Source organism: Cricetulus griseus (genome assembly GCF_003668045.3).
Source record: "Cricetulus griseus strain 17A/GY chromosome 1 unlocalized genomic scaffold, alternate assembly CriGri-PICRH-1.0 chr1_0, whole genome shotgun sequence".
Classification (NCBI taxonomy): Eukaryota; Metazoa; Chordata; class Mammalia; order Rodentia; family Cricetidae; genus Cricetulus; species Cricetulus griseus.
This window is the reverse complement of record NW_023276806.1, coordinates 77,027,383-77,036,802: the sequence shown is the minus strand read 5'-3', so window position 1 is coordinate 77,036,802 and position 9,420 is coordinate 77,027,383. Positions and strand designations below refer to the sequence as shown.

The window sequence follows — 9,420 nt, the reverse complement described above, 5'->3', positions numbered from 1 at the left end:
TAAGGCTGGGTGAGGACATCATTCATCATAAACTCTGCATTGTTGATATTTAAAGAGAGAATGGGAATCATGGATTGGGACATGACTTTTCTTTGTACTGGCATATACTGATCTTTGAGATTTGTAATGGTCGATGAATACTTATCACAAATTCATATTTATGATTGAAAACTGAATTCTGGTAGCAATGTATTTACTTTGAATTAAAAATATCAGAGCTGACTCACACACATACAAATTATAATAAATTGACTGATAAACAGATTGTGAAATTTAATGAAACAAACGTAAATAATCATACTTCAAAGCATGCCATTTTCAGAGATTAGAGTTCAGAAGATTAAAGTTCTATGGGACAAAGGATGTCCATCACTTTGGCTGGTATTTTGATGATAGCATAGTTTGTTTGAATTAAATTTGGGGATTTGAGGTTTAACTTTTAAAGGTGACCATATCCTTCCATCCTGTGGAAACAGTAGTGAGGCATTCTAAGCAAGTACATAGAAAAGTATTCATAGAATATATTTTCTAAGACTCATACTATACAGGGGAAATGGTTAGTGTATAGACAGAACCTTCACTATTTTTTGAGAAGTTAAAAATTTCTTAATTTTTTATTCCTGGGACCACTACCACAATTTACAGGGCAATATACCTGATGTAATGAAAATAAAAAGAAAAAGACAAAGCTACAACAGATAAAAGACCTCAGGAATGTACATCTAATTGACACTACATTGCATTAATCTATAGCTGCCCTCTTTGCAAATTTTGGCTATGACAGTCCTGAACAAGAAGGGTTTTCTGTTTAAGCTGCATTAACTTTTCTGACTATGGATCATCGTTCCTCCTGTGGCAGATTTTTACAGTTCCTCTAATGCATTTAGGACGACTGTCTCAAAGTAACCTGCAGTTTTCCTGACAACTCCTAGCTCTCTCTCCTGCTAAGAACTGTAGCCCTTTTCTGCTGTATTTTTAAAACCTTCTGCTACCATATCTACCACTTCCACCATCATAGGGACTGTCTGAGCTTCTTCCAGCAAAACTGCCCCCTTTCATTGGTCCATAATTTGATTGCTGTTGTCCACTATAATTTCCAAAGTCATTACAATTCCCATCACCACCATAGCTACCTCCACCAAAATTTCCTCCTTCATAGTAACCATCATATCCTCCTCCACCACCACCATATCTACCACCTTGGTTTCCATATCATGGTCCACCTCCACCATAGCCTCCTCTACTACTGTAACCAGGACCACTACCATAGTTGCCACCATCACCTCCAAATCCATTATATCCACCATTACCACCTCCATAACTACTGCTGCCACCACCTCCACCATCATAGCCTCCTCATCCAACAAAGTTTCCACCAGGACCAAAATTACCTCCACCACCTCCAAAGTTTCCTCCACAACCCATAAAGTTGCCAGATCCACCTCCAGGACCTCTCTGTGATCCAGCAGATTGCATCTATTTAGAAAGGGCCTTTTCACTTCATAATTATGTCCACTAATAGTGTGGTATTTCTGAACAACAATTTTATCAATGGTGTCATGATCATCAAAAGTTACAAAAGCAAATCCTCTCTTTTTGCCACTCTGTATGTCTTCCATAACTTCTATGGTTTCAATCTTGCCATACTTTCCAAAGTAGTTTCTCAGATTATATTCTTCTGTATCTTCTTTAATACCATCAACAAAAAATTTTCTTCACTGTTAAATGGTTGTCCGCTTTACAGAATCCTCTCTGGAAACAGCTCTCTTTGGTTCCACCACACGCCCATCAACCTTGTGTGACCGAGCACATATTGCAGCATCCACCTCTTCAACACAAGAGTAGGTCACAAAGCCACCTGGAACGTTTTGTTTGCGGGTTTTACCACACACTGTAAGTGTGCCCCATTTCTCAAAATGTTCTCTTAAGCTATCATCTATGGTTTCAGACCACCAATAAACAGCTTCTTCAACTGTTCTGGTTCTGCCCCCCCACCCTCGCGGTGGCAGTGACAGGTGGAATCAGCCTGGGAGTGAGCGGGCTGCAATTTTACCTCCATTTTGAGACCAGACTTGCCTCTTCCAACTCGAGTTCAATATGTAGAACCTTAATTTTTATGTACTAGTATCTTTGGTATGAGAAGATACTCTGCAGGTTACCAACAGAGAAAGTTTTTTTTGGGGATGGAGGTAGAAGGGATTTATTTGACTTAAACTTCCAAATCATGGTCTATACCCTTCCCTCTGTCCTGCGACAGGTGCCCTAGCCTCAGGTGAGTCTGGGTGCTGCTCTGTTTCCCAACCTCTCCGATCAACCCCTGCTTGTTTCTGCCTGAAACAACCCCCTTCCCCCGGACAAAAATGGACCTGCTCAGACCTGAATGCCCACCCTGAGTCCAGGACACAACTCACCCCTATCTACACTCTGCTTTCTGTCCTGTGGCAGTTGCCTAGCCTCAGATCAACCCCTTCTTGCTTCTGCCTGAGACCACACAGACAAGAGTGGACCTGCCCAGGACGGAAGTCCCACCCTGAGTCCGGACACACCACATCGTTGTCCATCTACCACTCTCTGCCATCCTGCTCCCGCCAGAGGCTGAGACCTCCACTAGCCACCTGAGAGAGGGAGAGACCCCCATCTTCACTCACTGGAAGAAGGAATGGGAAGAAGACAGAGTAAGAACACACTCAACAACAGAAAAAACAATATGACACCACCATAATCTAGGGACTCCATACCAGCAAGATCTGAAAAGCCCAACACAGAGCACGAAGAAGAGAAGGACCTCAAAAATTATCTTAGGAAGATGATAGAGTCCTTTAAAGAGTAAACAAGAAAACCCCTTAAAGAAATAGAAGAAAATAACAAGCAAAAAATTACATGAGACGGGGGAAAAGAGAAACCAAAGAATTCAAGAAGTAAACAAACCTCTTAAAGAATCTAAAGAAAGCTAAGAAAAACCAACTGTACAAGTGAAGGAAGCATTCGAAATGGTTCAAATGATGAAAGCTGAAATAGAAACAATAAAGAAAACACAGAATGAGGCGATGCTGGAAATAGAAAGGCTGAATAAATGATCAGGAACTAAAGATGTGAGTATATATAACCAATAGAATTCAAGAGATGGAAGAGAGAATCTCAGCTGTTGAAGACTCTCTAGAAGATATACAGTCATCAAACAAAGAAAAGCTCAAGTCCAACAAATACTTAACACAAAATATCTAGGAAATATGGGACACCGTGAACAGGCCGAACCTAAGAATAATAGGTATAGAAGAAGGTGAAGAAACACAGTTCAATGGTACAGAAAACATATTTTACAAAATCATAGAAGAAAACTTATCCAACCTACAGAAGGACATGCCTATGAAAGTAAAAGAAGCTTACAGAACACCAAACAGACTGGACCACAAAAAGAAGTCCCCTGGAAACATAATAATCAAAACACCAAACCTTCAGAATAAAGAGAAAATATTAAGAGAAGCAAAGGAAAAAGGCCAAGTAACATATAAAGGCAGAGTTATCAGAATCATACCAGACTTCTCAATGGAAACTTTGAAAGCCAGAAGGTCCTGGATAGATATACTACAAACACTAAGGGAGCATGGAGGACAACCCAGACTACTGTACTCAGCAAAACTTTCAATCACTATAGATGGAGAAAACAAGATATTCCATGGCAAAAAACAGATTTAAACAATACATAACCACAAATCCAGCACTACAGAAAGTTCTAGAAGGAAAACCCCAATGCAATGAAGATAACTACACTCAAAAAAACATAGGCAATAGGTAATCCAATTCTACCAAACATGAGAAGAAACAGGAGGTTTAAAACCACACACAATGACACCACCACCAATAAATCCAAAACAAACAAGATCAAACAATCAATGGACATTAATATCCCTCAATGTCAATGGTCTTAACTCACCCATAAAAACACACAGAATAACAGAATGGATACAAAGACAGAATCCATCCTTCTGCTGTATACAAGAAACACACCTCAACTTCAAAGACAGGAGTTTCCTCAGAGTAAAGGGTTGGGAAAAGATTTTTCAATCAAATGGGCCCAAGAAACAAGCTGGTATAGCAATCCTAATATCTAACAAATTAGACTTCAAAGTAAAATAAATCCAAAGAGATGAAGAAGGACATTCAGACTCATCACAGGAAAAGTCCATCAAGATGAAGTCTCAATCCTGAACATCTATGCCCCAAATATGAAGGCACCCACATTTGTAAAAGAAACATTATTAAAGCTCAAACCACACATAAGATGACACACACACTTATAGTAGGAGACTTCAACACCCCAATTTCAGAACTAAACAAGACCACCAGACAGAAAGTTAACAAAGAAACAAAGGATCTGACAGAAGTTATAACCCAACTGGGTTTAACAGATATCTTTAGAGCATTCCATCCAAACACAATAGAATATACATTCTTTCAGCACCTTCTCTAAAATTGACCACATAGTTGGCAACATAGCAAACCTCCACAGATACAAAAGAATTGAAATAACCCCCTGTATCTTATCAGATTACTATGCTTTAAAGTTAGAATTCAACAGGAATACAAATTGCAGAAAACCTACAACTGCATGGAATTTAAGTAATGCCCAATTGCACAATTCCTGGGTCAAGGAAGAAATAAAAAAGAAATTAAAGATTTCTTAGAATTTAATGAGACTGTAGACACAACATACCCAAACTTATGAGACACTTTGAAAGCAGTGCTAAGAGGAAAGTTCATAGCACTAACTGCAAACATGAAGAAACTGGAGAATAGTCCCATGTGAGAATAGACAGAACAACTGAAAGCTTTAGAGCAAAAAGAAGCAAACTAAACACAGAGGAGTAGATGCCAGGAAATAATCAACCTGAGAGCTGAAATCAATAAAGTAGAAACTAGGAAAATATTACAAAGAATCAATGCAACAAATCATTGGTTTTTTGAGAAGATCAACAAGATAGACAAACCTCTATCCAAACTAACCAAAAGGCAGAGAGAGAGCATGCTAATTTACAAAATTAGAAATGAAAAGGGGGATATAACAATGGACACTAAGGAAATCCAGAGAATCATCAGGTCATACTTTGAAAACCTGTACTCCACGAAATTTGAAAATCTAAAGGAAATGGACAGTTTTCTGGATAGATATCACTTACCAAAATTAAACCAAGAACACATAAGCAATTTAAATCGATTTATAAACACTAATGAAATAGAAGCAGACATCAAAAGCCTTCCAACCAAAAAAATCCCAGGGCAAGATGGCTTCATGGCAGAATTCTATCAAAAATTCAAACAAGACATAATACCAGTACTGCAAAAATTGTTCCACACAATAGAAGTAGAAGGGATATTGCCAAACTCTTTTTACGAGGCTACAATAACATTCATACCCAAGCCACACAAAGATACAACTAAAAAAGGGAACTACAGACCAATATCCCTCATGAACATCCATGCAAAAATACTCAACAAAATATTGGCGAATCGAATCCAAGAACACAGCAGATAAATCATCCACTATGATGAAGTATGCTTCATTCCAGGAATGCAAGGATGGTGCAACATATGAAAATCCATCAATGTAATCCACCATATAAACAAACTGAAATAGCAAAACCACATCATCATCTCACTAGATGCTGAAAAAGCCTTTGACAAAATCCAACATCCCTTCCTGATAAAGATCTTGGAGAGAACAGGAGAAACAGAAACATAACTAAACAGTATAAAACCAATATACACCAAAACAACAGACAACATCAATCTAAAGGGAGAGAAACTCAAAGCGATTCCTCTAAAATCATGAACAAGACAAGGCTGTCCACTCTCTCCATATCTCTTCAAGATTGTACTTGAAGTTCTAGGTAGAGCAATAAGACAAGAAAAGGAGATCAAAGGGATACAATTTGGAAAGGAAGAAGTCAAACTCTCACTATTTGCACATGATATGATAGTCTACATAAGTGATCAAAAACTCTACCAGGGAACTCCGACAGCTGAAAAACACCTTCAGCAAAGTAGTCAGATACAAATTTACTTAAAAAAAAAAAAACAATAGCCCTATTATATACAGATGATAAATGCAATGTGAAAGAAATCAGAGAAACATCACCACCCTTCACAATATCCACAGGCAACATAAAATATCTTGTGGTAATGCTAATCAGAAATTAAATAACCTGTACTATAAGAATTTTGACTCTCTAAAGATTGAAATTAAAGAAGTTACAAGAAAATGGATAGATCTCCCATGCTCTTGGATAGGAAGAATCAACATAGTAAAAATAGCAATCTTGCCAAAAGTAATCTACAGATTCAACACAATCCCCATCAAAATCCCAACACAGTTCCTCACTCCTTGTAAAAACAATACTCAAATTTATATGGAAAAACAAAAAACCCATATAGACAAAACAACACTGTACAATAAAGTATCTTCTGGTGGCATCACCATGCCTGACTTCAAGCTCTATTATAGACCCAGAGTTTTGAAAAAAAGCTTGGTGTTAGCACAAAAATAGACAGACAGACCAATGGAATCGAATTGAAAACCCTGATATTAACCCACACACCTATGAACACCTTAGTTTTTGACAAAGGTGCTAAATCTATACAATGGAAGAAATAGCATTTTCAACAAACGGTGCCATCACAACTGGATTTCTACATGCAGAAGCTTGCAGATAGATCCATATTTGTCACCATGCACAAAACTTAAGTGCAAATGGATCAAAGTTCTCACCATAAATCCAGCCACACTGAATCTTCTAGAAGAGAAAATGGGAGATACCCTTGTACGAATAGGCACAGGAGACGGCTTCCTGAACATTATGGCAGTAGCACAGACATTGAGATCTTCAATTAATAAATGGGACCTCCTGAAACTGAGAAGCTTCTGTAAGGCAAAGGACACAGTTGGTAAGACAAAATGTCAGCCCACAGAATGGGAAAAGATCTTCATCAACACCACATCTGACAGAGGGCTGATCTCCAAAATACAGAAATAACTCAAGAAGCTAGACACCAAAACACCAAACAATGAAATTAAAAATTGGGGTGCAGAACTAAATAGAGAATTCTCAACAGAGGAATCTGAAATGGCTGAAAGACAATTAAGAAAGTGCTCAAAATCCTTGGCCATCATAGAAATGCAACGCAACACAACTCTGAGATACCATCTTATACTGGCCAGAATAGCTAAAATCAAAAACGCCAATAACAATCTAAGCTGGAGAGGATGTGGAAAAAAAGGAACACTTCTCCATTGCTTGTTCCTAATTTGATCTAATAAAAAATTAAAAAAGAAAAAAAAATACCTTCCAAAATCACAGTCCATCACTGAAGGAAGTCAGGATAAGAAGAACTCAAGCAGGGCTGGAACCTGGAGACAGGAGAGGATTCAGAGTCCACAGAGGGGTGTTGCTTACTAGGGTGCTTAGTCTGATTTTCATATAGAACCCAGGACCACCAGCCCAGGTATGGCACCACCCATAATGGGCTTGGCCCACCCCATCAATCACTAATTAAGAAAATGCCCTGAAGTCCTACCTTATGGAGGCATTTTCACAGTTGAGGTTCCCTCCTTTACATAAATCTAGCTTGTGTCAAGTTGACATAAAAGTAACCAGCATAATTGAGGCCTTGTCAACTTGACACACAAATATGTCACTATTAAGCCATAATCTTTACTTTCTTGTTGACCTTTAGGATCATACGGAATACCAATATTACAATATAAAAATTCCAACTTTTCAAATTTGAATTAGAACCAAGATTGTTTTACATGTCAATCCCAGGTCCCTCTCTCCCCTCCTCCCCTACCAGCCCCCTTACTAAACCCAACTATCACATATCGTTTCTGCTCTGCAGGAAGGGTTTGGCCTTCAATAGGGGGTCATCAGACTCTATGATATTCTTTGGTATAGGGCCTAGGCCCATCCCTGTATGTCTTGGCTCAGGGAGTATCCTTGTATGTGATTTGGGCTCCCAAAGTCCAAACTTATGGTAGGGATAAGTACTGAACTACTACAGGAGGTCCCGAAGATTTCAATGGTCTCCTTACTGAAACCAACGTTCCTGATTTCTGGATCAGTCCCATGCTGGTATCCTAGCTATCAGTCTAAGGACCAAGAGCTCCCCGTTGTTCAGGTCAGCTGTTTCTGTGGGTTTTACCAGCCTGGTCTGGACCTCTTTGCCCATCACTCATTCTTTTCTGCAACTGGATTCCAGTTCAGTTCTGTGTTTAGCTGTGGGTGTCTGCTTCTACTTACACCAGCTGCTGGATGAAGGCTATAGGATGGCATATAAGTCAGTCATCGATCTCATTATCAGAGGAGGGCATTTAAGGTAGCCTCTCCTCTGTTGCTTAGATTGTTAGTCGGTATCATCTTTGTGGCTCTCCAGACCTTTCCCTAGTGCCTGATTTCTCTATAAACCTAAAATGTCTCCCTGTATTATGGTATCTCCTTTCTTGTTTTCTTCTGTTCTTCCCTCGACTCAACCTTTCTGCTCCCTCTTGTCCTCCTCATTCCACTTCTTTTTCCCTTCTCATCCTCCTAGTTCACTCCTTCCTCACCCCTTGCTCCCAATTTGCTCAGGAGATCTTGTCCCTTTTACCTTCTCCAGGGGACCATGTATGTCTCTCTCAGTGTCCTCCTTGTTTACTACCTTCTCTGACAGTGTAGATTGTAGGCTGAAATTCTTTGTTCTATGTCTAAAACCCACATATTAACGAGTACATACCATGTTTGTCTTTTAGTCATTGGGTTATCTTGCTCAGAATGGTTTCTTCTAGTTCTATCCATTTTACTGCAAATTTCAAAATTCCATTGTTTTTTCTACTGAGTAGTACTCCATTGTGTAAATGTACCACATTTTCTCTATCCATTCTTCAGTTGAGGGGAATCCAGGTTTCTTCCATGTTCTGGCTATAACAAATAATGCTGCTATGAACATCGATGAACAGATGTCCTCGTTGTAGGAATGTGCATCTTTTGGGTATATGCCTAAAAGTGGAATTGCTGGATCTTGTGGTAGATTCATTCCCATTTTCCTGAGGAGTTGCCATACTGATTTCCAGGTGGCTGTACAAGTTGGCAATCCCACCACCAGTGGAGGAGTATTTCCCTTTCTCCATATCCTCTCTAGCATAAACTATCATTGGTGATTTTGATTTTAGCCATTTTAACATGTATAAGATGGTATCTCAGAGTTGTTTTGATTTGAATTTCCCTGATGGCTGAGGATGTTGTACACTTTCTATGGGCCTTTCAGCCATTTTAGATTCTTCTATTGAGAATTGTCTATTTAGTTCTGTGCCCCACTTTTTAATTGGATTGTTTTGTGTTTTGGAGACTGGCTTCTTGAGTTCTTTGTATATTTTGGAGATAAGCTCTC

The 9,420-nt window shown here is 38.9% G+C and overlaps 1 pseudogene; it reads right to left on the bottom strand.

Annotated features, from left to right (window-relative positions):
- Positions 1-855: 855 nt before the first annotated feature.
- Positions 856-2,059, bottom strand: LOC100752347 (annotated as a pseudogene).
- Between the last annotated feature and the right edge of the window lie 7,361 nt (positions 2,060-9,420).